This window comes from Tiliqua scincoides, chromosome 1, assembly GCF_035046505.1.
Source record: "Tiliqua scincoides isolate rTilSci1 chromosome 1, rTilSci1.hap2, whole genome shotgun sequence".
Taxonomy (NCBI): Eukaryota; Metazoa; Chordata; class Lepidosauria; order Squamata; family Scincidae; genus Tiliqua; species Tiliqua scincoides.
The window spans coordinates 10,788,296-10,800,876 of NC_089821.1; positions in this window are offsets into that span (position 1 = coordinate 10,788,296).

The following is a 12,581-nucleotide window of genomic DNA, read 5'->3' on the forward strand; positions in this document are numbered from 1 at the left end:
TCTTGCTGCAGGGGACAGAGAAGGGGAAGGCCAGAAGATACAATAAGTTTAGAAGTGGGAGCTAGAATTTTAAACTTTTGAGAAACACTGATCTATGGCACAGGATGGGGTGTCCTCTTTAGACGTCATTCCTGTACTTTCAACCAAACGTTGCTTTTTCAAAGTACACACATGTGCTTTGCATGCTGGAATGTGGCATCCCCATGTTTCTTCCTACTAAACCACCTAGGGGTAATCTTTTCTTGTGTACATGGAGGAAAATTCTGAGAATTCCCATGTAAATAATGCACAATGTTTGTGTTAGGCTTTAAATCTCCGGGACCATAAGACACGGCATATGATGCATATAGTGGTGCTTCCGCTCCTGTGGGAGAAGAAGGGAGAAGATCAGCAACCTGGTGGTTACAATTTCTGTGTGCTTTTTGGTGCACTGATTAAGTAGCATTTAAATAGCATTAAATGGCATTTTTTCCCCCTGAAAGCTTCTTAATTGCAATAGTGTGGTTAGCTTTGAGAACTCAAAAAAAAAAATTCTAGTGGAAAAACATTGTATTGGGAGCTGCAGTATAATATGTACATAGTTTTTATTTCTCTTTTGTTTGTGAACACTGCCTCTTATTTTGCTTTTAGTGCCATTTGATATCAAAGTGCCTCACTTGTATATTATTTCCATTAAAATCTTAAATGCTATATCTTTCTACTAAATGATGTAGGTTTTAGTTTTAATTCCATGCCATAGATGTATTTCTTTTATGTATAAGAATATAGCTGGTTACCTTGAGTATATAATGTAAATATGCATATGAATTTAACTGTTTTGTTATCATACCCTTTGTAAGTTGGCATACTGGATAATATCATAAAACAATTTTAAGTTTCAATGTTTTCCTGCAATTACCTGATTAAAACTATCATGAAATTAAAGAGGTCGTTGTCGTGGTTTTCTGCATTTTGGGGGGGGATTTGGGGGGGCAGGTTTTTTGTTTCGTAGAGGACAAGAAGCAGTTCAAATGCATAAGCACCATGTTTCTCCACAGACCTGAGACTTTTGAGTATTCAACCCTCGGGTCTCCATAACCAAAATATAATGCATGTTTATGAGATGCTTGTCTTTTTTTCATAGTGTTGATGGACAGCACCATGTTCTGGACAGTTGGTGAGCCTATATTCATAAAACTGAATTCTTCCTGTGCTACTTTGCAATTAGTGTGTCATGAGTCAGAATCAAAAGAAACAGAGGTGTTGAGTAAGGAGCTCTGCCTAAAACCTTGGTTTATTTTGTGTCTCTGTCAGCCCAGGTAACAACACCTTCACAGGAAGGGGACATTGGCCCTCTAAACGCCAGAGACATCTGGCCACTGGGCCAGATTAACAGCCCAATGCTGTTCTTCCCCTATCCCTCCAATGCAGCTGGGCCACGAAGGCTTGTGCACATCCTATGAGGAGGGGGATGAGTTAGGGAATCTTAGGTGATATCGCTGGTGCAAGTCCACATTAGCCAGTGAAGGTGAATAGGGCCTGGAAAGGGGGTTAGTATTCGGCGGGTTACACTAACACCAAACCTTTCCCCTTTTTGACCAAATCTGCCTTCCTACCCACCTAATCACCTCCTCAGTCTGCTCACCCACCACCACCCTGTTGCACCCCCACCTCCCTCCCAATCCCTTTGCGAGCTTACCAGTGGGCGGCAAATGTCCACTCGCCACTTACAGTGGTCAGGCCATGCTTGCAGGCACTGTGCCTTTGCTATTTATGCGTCAGGAACACTTGTTCTGATAGTGTAAATGGCCTTTAGAATTGGAGCTTAAAAAGCTGCCTCTTCCTGGGTGGTTTCAGCATAATCTCAATAAGAGGAAAGCTAGCCAAAGTGCAAGGTGATCTACCATAACAAGCCACAGAGCTATAATAAACATCTATAAGTAATGAAACTGAAGGCCCTGTGTCCTTCAAAAGCTAACCTAGATCTTTTTTATGTATCTAGCTAGAACAGTGTTTCTCAAACTGGGTTAGGACCCACTAGGTGGGTTGCAAGCCAATTTCAGGTGGGTTCCCATTCAATTCAATATTTTATTTTTAATATATTATTCTTGAAAACTTCATAACAGTGTTGGGGAAATCCTGTAGGTTAAACGGAAGCAGCCAACAACTGCCTTCAAAGATTTTCTAGCCTATTTTGGGTCAAAGTTTGTCAGTCTGCAATCCTACGCCTTACTTGCTTCAAAGTAAACCAGAGTGGATTGGAGGATGACTTCTGGATCAAAAAGCAAAGGTTTTGGCTGCACAGGTTCAGCTGAAGCAAAGTCCAGTACAGAGTGTGCGCAAAAGGCAGTGGCGTAGCTAGAGTGTGTGCAAAGCGCTGAGTTTTGCAGGGAGCCTCCCTGTAGTGTACAAGGGCCCCCCCCCAGAGCCATTCCAGGTGGGGGAGACAAAACAGAGGTGTATGCCTCCATCTACAATGGCTCTGAAAGGAGGGGGAGTGGCCCCTTGCATGCTGCTTTCAGGCTCCCCGCAAAACTAAGCACTTTGCATGCTACAGTGAGGCTCCCTGCAAAGCTTAGTGCTTTGCCTCTCCCCCAGCTACTTCACTGGTCAAGGGAGCATGTTTGCTTAAGACAAGTTTCATTGATCAGTGGGGAAAAAATGCATTATGCCTTTTTGATGTAAAGATAAGCTTACAGATGGTTGTTAGCCCTTGAATGAAGAGAATATAATTGTAGGCAAGAAATGTAGGCTGCTAATGGGACTTTGGGAATAGATGATGTGCTATGTTCTGAGATCAAGAGTATCTGTTTTCCAGTTTCATGAATGGACTTGCAAATAAATAAGACAGATATCGATACTCTCTCTGCATTGGACTATGCCCTGAAAGCCAGTTCCAAGAGTGTGAAAAATCAGTCCCAGCAGTGGTTTCTCATGCACATGTTTTAGAACCGGTTGGTTGGCAACCTTCCGTCTCGAAAGACTATGGTATAAGCCTACAGCACCTGGTATTCCCAAGCGGTCTCCCATCCAAGTACTAAACAGGCCTGACGCTGCTTAGCTTCCGAGATCATGGTATAAGCCTACAGCACCCGGTATTCCCAGGCGGTCTCCCATCCAAGTACTAACCAGGCCTGACTCTGCTTAGCTTCCGAGATCATGGTATAAGCCTACAGCACCCGGTATTCCCAGGCGGTCTCCCATCCAAGTACTAACCAGGCCTGACCCTGCTTAGCTTCCGAGATCATGGTATAAGCCTACAGCACCCGGTATTCCCAGGCGGTCTCCCATCCAAGTACTAACCAGGCCTGACCCTGCTTAGCTTCCGAGATCATGGTATAAGCCTACAGCACCCGGTATTCCCAGGCGGTCTCCCATCCAAGTACTAACCAGGCCTGACCCTGCTTAGCTTCCGAGATCATGGTATAAGCCTACAGCACCCGGTATTCCCAGGCGGTCTCCCATCCAAGTACTAACCAGGCCTGACCCTGCTTAGCTTCCGAGATCATGGTATAAGCCTACAGCACCCGGTATTCCCAGGCGGTCTCCCATCCAAGTACTAACCAGGCCTGACCCTGCTTAGCTTCCGAGATCAGGCAAGATCGAACCGGTGGCTAAAGGCAATGCCAATGCCAGGTTGCTGGGTCCCTGGGACAAAGCCCTGCATTGCCCCCACCATGACACTCCCCACAAATGGCAAAATGGGTGTTAAATGGCACTGGTGCTGAGGATGCAGAGATCAGCCTGGTCAGGTGGGTCCCCTTTTGGTCATGGGGCCTTAGCCAGTGCCCCAGCAGGCGAACCCCTAACTAAATATATTCCTGACATTCAAGCAATAGATTCAAATTTCCTAGAAGTGGGCAGTGGTGCTAATACGGAAAAAAAAATTCACAGAAAGTAGAGGTTAATTAAGTGTTACTGATACAAATAACTCAAATAAATGAGCCAAGCAACAGAATCCTAAAGAAATGTGGGTCATCTGTTTGCTGAGCAAAATCATGGGAAAAATGTTCACTTTCTCTAAAACTAATTAAATGAGAACTATTTGGGTTTCACGAGATGTTATACTTTAATTAACAGGTAGCCCAATCCAGTTTAACTCCCTGTGCAGCGATGCAGTGGCACCAGTGCAGCTTCTGCTATATCCCATGGGGGAGTTTTGACATCTTGAGGCCTCCTTGTGGTAAGAAACATTTGTTCCCATGCCCTGGGCTAAGACTCAGTGGCTGCCATGGGTCAACTTGGTCCTGCACCACTTCAAAGCTGGCACAAGTCTGTCTAGACCCATGAAGGTGAATCAAGCCTGGGGTTAGGACAGGGCAGCTACTGTTGCTAACGAATCCACCCCTTTCTTGGGTCCAATCCACCTCCCTGCCCCATCACCTCCCCATTGCAACCCCTGTTCCACATCCCTTCCCATCTTCCTCCTGACTCCTATGCAGACTTACCAGTGGTGGCATGTGTCTGCTCCCGAACACGTAGACCTGGCTGTTTGCAGTGGTTGCCAGGCTGCAGTCACTAGTGCTGTCGCATTCACAACTGCCATAAAATTATTAAGAACGCTTGTTCCAGTAGCATAAAAGGCCCTTAGGATTGGGCTGTATTAGTCACATTTCACCAAGTAAGGTGATGGGGATGGTCGTCATCAGCTATGTTAACAAAATGTCATGTTCTTTATATTGTCCATATGATAAGATGTTACAGAGGCAGATGCACTATGATGTCCTAGAAGCTAATGTAACACAGCAGATAAGAGATCCGGCTGTAAATCCAAAGTCCAATCCTATATCTTCGCAAATGCACAATGTGGCCTCAGGCAAGCTACTCTCTCTCTCTCTCTCTCTCTCTCTCTCTCTCTCTCTCTGCATCTACAGTATAGGGATATTGCCCCCCCCCACCGTACAAGGAGAACTAAGAAGTGCTTTGAAACTTAAGAACTATACAAACACTAATTATTGTTGCTGTTAACTGTTACCCTGCACATCCCTGATCTTGGTAGCTAAGCAGGGTCAGGCCTGGTTAGTACTTGGATGGGAGACCGCCTGGGAATACCGGGTGCTGTAGGCTTATACCATAGTCTTTCGAGACTGAAGGTTGTCAACCATCTCCCTATACTGAACACTATCTCCTGATCTTGTCTCATCTCCTAAGCTAAGCAGAGTCAGGCCTGGTTAGTACTTGGATGGGAGACCACCTGGGAATACCGGGTGCTGTAAGCTTATACCATAGTCTTTCGAGACTGAAGGTTGCCAACCAACCATTTTATATTTATTGTAGGGAAATGAGCTAACTGCGTTCTGCTATAATATGCAAAACGCTCCAAAGATATTGTTTGATGCTACGGTAAAAGAAGCTTTTAAAAGTATTTTACTTTTGATTAAAACAGCTGAAACAGCCATAAATCAGGAAGGTGATTTTTTTCAAAGTGTGAGGGGAGGGCAGGCGAAAGAACCAGTTACATTTGGTGTGATGTTAAGAGAAAACCATTGTGTGACCCTTATGGTCACTATTACAAGCCTCCATGATAAAAGGATGCAGAAATGCAAGTCTCTACATTCTAAGAGATTCTACAACTAGAAGTGCTAGATCTTGGCGTTTGAGACTGTAGTGAGATATCTATTTCTAACATTTAGGACGCAATCCTAACCCCTTATGTCAGTGCTTTCTAGCACTGACGTAAGGGCAATGCAGCTCCGAGGTAAGGGAACAAACATTCCCTTACTTTGAGGAGGCCTCCATGAGTGACACCCAACCGCAGGATGCAGCACACGTCCCATTGGCACCGCTGTGCCAGTGACGGAAAGCACTGACATGACGGGTTAGGATTGCACCCTAAGTCTCCACTTTGAACAATCCCATCCTGAGTTTCAATCTCAACTGTTTAAATTGCATTAACAGAAACAGCCAGTGGTACACAGGGCTTTAACTTCGCCCTGAAAGTCTCGGATTCACATATATTCTCAGCAAAGGACGGACGTGATGGATGGCCTTTGCAAATCTTTTAGCGTGAGCTTTCCTGTCTCCCGGTGGTCTGGCAGGAATGAATGTAGCCAGGGTTTTAAAGTGCATGCTGAAAGCTATGGAATTAATCTTGTCCTATGCTGACAATAACATATGCGCTCCTTGGTGAATGTATGCTTAAAACATACGTAAAGCTTTGATCTGCTGAACTTTGAAAATGGTCGCAGCCATGGGTAGCCTTTTCACTTCCATTCCCGTTTTCTTGCATGCTTTTTGCTGGTTTTGAAAGGGGGAAACTATTGATCCCTTCTCTTGTGTACTTTGGAGCTTTTGAAATCAATTAATTGCATTAGCAGTCAGTTTTGCCCTGAGGACACTAAATAATATAGGAGAGAGCAGGATGTTGATAGCCCAGTTCCTGTGCCAACAGCAGAAATGTCCTGCCTAAGGCTGTGCAGTCGAACAGTGTTCACAGATGACTCATCCTCTGTGCTGGGTCCAGTGTTCTTTTTCCACAGCAATCACACAGCCATGTGTTGTCAATTATTCCAAGACTTTGTTCTCGAACCAGAAAGTTTTATTTCTCTCCTTCCTGCTTCCACAAGGCTAGCTATTTTTGTGAAATTTCAGGTCTGCGCATGGAATATACCTGCATCCTTCAAAAGGGCAACCTGCAGTTTCTGCCATTTGGGGAATGGATGACAAGCCCTTCAGAAGTTGACCAGCATCAATCTCATGTAGAAGAGCCTCCCAGTTCTGCACAAACAGGGCAGGTGATTGTAGACTTGCAAGAAGGCTTCCTCAGTGGCTGCCTGAATAGTGTTGGCAACCTTCAGTCTCGAAAGACTATGGTATCGCGCTCTGAATGGTGGTTCTGGAACAGCGTCTAATGTGGCTGAAAAGGCCAATTCGGGAGTGACAATCCCTTCCACACTGGGAGCAAGTGCAGTCTGTCCCTGGTCTGTCTCCCTGGCTATGGGCCTTCCTTCTTTGCCTCTTTGCCTCAGACTGTTGGCCAAGTGTCTCTTCAAACTGGGAAAGGCCATGCTGCACAGCCTGCCTCCAAGCGGGCCGCTCAGAGACCAGGGTTTCCCACTTGTTGAGGTCCACTCCTAAGGCCTTCAGATCCCTCTTGCAGATGTCCTTGTATCACAGCTGTGGTCTACCTGTAGGGCGCTTTCCTTGCACGAGTTCTCCATAGAGGAGATCCTTTGGGATCCGGCCATCATCCATTCTCACAACATGACTGAGCCAACGCAGGCGTCTCTGTTTCAGCAGTGCATACCTGCTAGGGATTCCAGCACGTTCCAGGACTGTGTTGTTTGGAACTTTGTCCTGCCAGGTGATGCCGAGGATGCATCGGAGGCAGCACATGTGGAAAGCGCTCAGTTTCCTCTCCTGTTGTGAGCGGAGAGTCCATGACTCGCTGCAGTACAGAAGTGTACTCAGGACGCAAGCTCTGTAGACCTGGATCTTGGTATGTTCCATCTGCCTGAACACCTTGACAAACAGAAAGGCCTGCAGAAGAACATAAGAAGGCCCCTGCTGCATGAGTTTCTCACAATGGTCAGGCAGTGGCATCACTACAGGGGATGTAAGTACCACAGGCACCGCAATGTGCTGCATAAGTGGCCCCTCCGACTTGCAATCAGAGCCATTCCGGGCGGTGACAGCAACGCTCCTGCATACTGCCATCGCTGCCCAGAATAGCTCTGATGGAGAGTGCGAAGGGCCATTTACATGTGGTAAATGGCGGCGCCCGAAGTACTTACCACATTGCCCTGCCTGGAGCTATGCCGCAGACCCCAGCAATTGTTTTTCAGAGGTATTCAATAATAATAATAATAATAATAATAATAATAATAATAATAATAATAATAATGTTTATTTTTACCCCGCCTTTCTCCCCAAAGGGACTCAAGGCGGCTTACAACAGGTTAAAACAGATTAAAAACATAATTTAAAAACAGATAAAAGCATATTAACACATGGTCACTCTGAACATGGAGAGTCCTTTTTTGTGATCACAGTCAACAGTTGCATAAAGGTTTATCATGCATGATTTTTTTCTGTTCCCCTTTTAAAGACATATAAAACAGTGACCATCACCCCATCCTAATAATAATAACAATAATACAGGTACTTATATACCGCCTTTCTAGGTCCTCAGATTTCTCCTCAGACTTTATTCAAGGCGGTTTACATAGGCAGGCTAATTTAAATCCCGGTAGGGATTTTTACAATTGAAAGAAGGCTCTATCTTTCAAAAGCCACAACAATTCAGATGTTTCATTCTGATCTGGCCTCCATCCTGGCTTCCATCCTCCCACGCTCAGAGCAGATGGAATAACTCGGCTCAGCTTGTCAGCTGTTTCAAGGTCGCACAGTGCCAGTGGCCTCGAACTGGCGACCTTCAGATGTTATCTTCAGGCAAACGGAAGCTCAACCCTCTAGACCAGGCCTCCTGCCCTATATGAATATGCTCTGCGGTAATAGGTTAGAGGTGCTCATCACTCAGGTCTCAGGTTCCATTGTATGAATCTGCCTATTCTACAGATCTATGTGGTTTTTCTTATGCTTCAAACCTTCTGATCCTTCAAAGGATGAGGTTCCTTTCATGACTTCTTTCTTGTCATTATCTCTATGCCACTGTTCATCAAAAATTACTTTAACAAAATGCAAATAAAATGGGTTATTGGGTAGTATAATTTCAAGGCTATGAAAAGCACTTTTCCCTTTCACATAACTTTAGTGGATGTCCCCTGGCTCTGGTGTTGAGTGTTGGGAGAGTTAGGACAGACAAAAGAAAATATTTCTTTACCCAGCATGGAATTCCTTGCCACAGGAAGTAGTGATGGAATCTTGCCTAGATAGATTTAAGAGAGGATTGGACAAATTTCTGGAGGAAAAGTTCATCATGGGTTACAAGTCATGGTAAGAATGTGCAAGGTAGGCTGCCTCTGATTGACAGATGCAGCGGAGGACACCAGAACACAGGTTGTGTCTGTTGTCTAGTGTGTTCCCTGGAGCATGTGGTGGGCCACTGTGAGATACAGGAAGCTGGACCTTTGGCCTGATCCAGCGGGGCTCTTCTTATGTTCTTATGTTCACTTTCCTTCACCCTTTGTTCTTCCTTCCTTCCTTCTCTTAATACTTATTTTAAAAAAAATAGGAAAAGCACAGGTACTGTTGTAGCAGTGCTCTTCAACTGAAATGTAGTGCAGAGTGTTCTTAATTCAACTGTCTGGGTCTACGCTGTGTGTAAGAGTTTGGCCGAGCAAGTAGCCAAGCTTGGAAAACAATTAGCTTCTAATCCGACAGCTAAGGAACTTTATGGATTACTGGGAAGAACAAAATAAGTAACAAGCTGACCACTCCAGGATCACTCACATTATACTACCATGCGACACTGAAACACAGACCCAAATGATTTGATTGACAGAAGCCGTTGCCAAAATCCTCACAAATGGAGGCAGCCACTTCAGCGCGATGGAAAAATGGCAACAGACTTTTCTGGTTTCAATCAATATTTTTGTAGTTAATTTAGTTACTGATCTGATTTAAAAAAACAAAACAGAAAAACAAAACCCAGACATTCAGCACAGCCTTAGTGTTTCACAATCGTTTCTTAGACAGGAAACAGATCTCTGACCTTGCATTTTTGCCAACAGAGGCTTGATGGCTTGTCAGAATAAGGTGACTTGAACTATCAAATGGGGTGTGTGTGTGTGTGTGTGTGTGTGTGTGTGTGTGAGAGAGAGAGAGAGAGAGAGAGCACAATATGAACCACTGGATCAGGCCATAGGCCCATCTAGTCCAGCTTCCAGCAGCCCACCAAATGCCCCAGGGAGCACACCAGATAACAAGAGACCTGTATCCTGGTGCCCTCCCTTGCATCTGGCATTCTGACAATATGCCTCAGGAGTTGGGCATCTGCTAAACCATTCTCTGGGTTCCCACATGCTGGCTGTGCCCTGAGTATTCAGCAGTCTTTCAGAAGCACTGCTTTGCTTATTTATTTTAGATGTGTATCCCACCTTCCTGTCACTCAGGCATCCAGAGCATCTAATGAGCATGGGGGTGGGGGAAGATATCACATGAGCTAAACAGAATAGTAAAGCAGTTTGATTCTAAAAATAAGGAACAGAGAGAGAGAGAGAGAGAGAATAGCATTATCAGGGAATAATAATTTATTACACTCCCAAATGCTTTCTGGAACAGAATAGCCTTCACTGCAGGCCAAAAGGCTAAGAGTGTTCAAGACAAACGGGCTCCCTGGAGGAAAAGGAATTCCGGGCCAGTGAGGAATCACTGAAAATAACAATGTCTCTGTGGTCACCCACCTTTTCTCAGACGGTCAGGAAACACAGCAGGGGCTCAGATGTGTGAGTACACAAGTTCATATTGGAGGAGGAGTCCCTGATATCAGCTTCCTTATGAGGAAGCTGTTTGAATCAGCAGATAAGGTGGCTATGCCATACCTCCAAAACTAGAGCCAATCGGGCAAAAGCGATGCCATTTTTGGATTCAACACCCCCAAAATATCCTAAATTTGTTCAGAGAACATCCTTGGTTTAAAAAAAAAAGTCTTTTTTGTAGGCTTGAGAATCCGAATTCACCCCAGGGTGCTTCAGGGTGACCTTGTCGTGACAAACTGGAGGACTATGAAGACTTCAAAATCGAGTATTTTTAAGGTCTCCTAGGGCCTAATCCTATTCAGGTCTACTCAGAAGCAAGTCCTCTATTGTGTTTAATGGGGCTTATTCTCAGGAAAGTGTGGCTAGGACTGCAGCCCTAATTTAGTTTGGCAGAGTTTAAACTACGCTGTCCATTTCTGGGTGCGGAAGTATAAACTATCATCCTTGCTTGGAAGACATCCATACTACGTGTCCACACTCAGCATGGCCAATATTATGGGTTAGCTTAGTAGGTGGCTACCTGTAACTATTTGTAGAATGCCCGTAAAATATATGTAGTATTTATACAACGTGGAGGTTGGTGTGTAATTTGGGAACTTGTGTGGGCAGAACCTTGGTTGATGCAGAAGTACTTCCTTCCAGCATTTCCTTTTAAAGTCTGTGTGTGGTACCCACAACAGCTTCCTTTGAAAACAACCAGGAAAATATTCCAAAGATCAGTGGTGCAACAGTTGCTCATCCAAGAGCTCTGTACAACTTTTTTCTTTATTGCTTTATTGCTCTGGACTCCTAGTCCGTTCTACGTCATTTTCATCCCTTATCTTAGAATTGCTACATTCTGCCTGACGTCTAATGCTGTGGCTTTGCAACTTGGTGAATGTATTGCTCGTGGAGGTGTGTTGGGAATATGGAGTTATTTTATGTTTCTGCTCATCCCTGGAGGAGCCGCACTACTCAAACTATTCACTCCTAAACAGATCAAGGATTAGATTACACACTAGGCATTAATTTTTTTTTTTTAATATTCCTGATTTAAACAATTCAGAACCGGACTGTGAAAGTTATTTTAAAATAAAACCATGAGAAACAGAATTCGGGCTTTTGCTTCCTAGAATGCAATAATGAGTAGAGGTGGGAGAAAATGGTTTTATTTTTTTGGTGGATTTTGGTGTTTTCCAAAGTTAGAAGTGCAGAAAGCGGTGTTATGTGTTTTTATTCAAAACTTAAATTATAATTCTAAATTATAATCGCTTTAAAAGTGTACTAGGTCAGTGATATAGGTGGTATAAGTCAGCAGATGCAGCCACAGGCCATGCATCTCCATTAAATAAAAAATAAAACAGTTTAATTTTTTGGGGTAGATTTGGGGTTTTTTTTTTAACCAAAATGAGAAGTGCAGAAAGCAGTGTTGTGTGTTTTTATTTCATTATCACCATTTTCTCCTACTATAATAATAATAGTAGTAATAATAATAGTAGATAATGAGACATTCAGCTATATACAGTAATTAATTACTATATGCAGTAATGAAGAGGCCAATGAACTTCAACTAACGCAAAACTTGGTTTAGTCATTGGGAGCAGTAACAAAATGTTGCATCTCTCCAATGCTAATGCCAATCTCATACATTAAGGCTGTTTTTTGAAATGGGGAGGGGGCTTTATTATTATTATTATTATTATTATTATTATTATTATTATTAGAATTTATGCCCCACCTTTCTAACCAATGAAGGGCACCCAAGGCCTTCAACACAATTAAAACCATATTAAAAATTTTATTTACCAGCTGTATGTACTTCTGGGTACCCCGGACATGATATCACTTTTTGGCTTTGGAGTGTCCCCATTTCAATCTGACAAGCACGCTATCACCTGAGTGAATTTGCCATATGATGGTGTGAAGCTCCTCAGTGCCACAGCATTCCCTTCGCCTACAGGGGGACAATTGGCAAGCGGTGCATGTCCCATCACTGGCTGCTCAGTTATGAAACCCTCATTGGTCTCACAGGCAGGACAAGGCAGCCCCCCCACCCTGTCGGCCTCTACAGAAGGAGGGGGTGGAGTGAGCAGGGGATTTAAGAGAGGTGGAAAGAACAGCAAGGAGGAAGAAGAGGAGGAGGAAGCAGAGGAAGAGGTTGAAGAGGGATGGACAAAACAAAGAGATGGGATGTAGTGTAGCTCCCGGGGACAGCACAGTACATATTGCAGGCACTGCAACGTG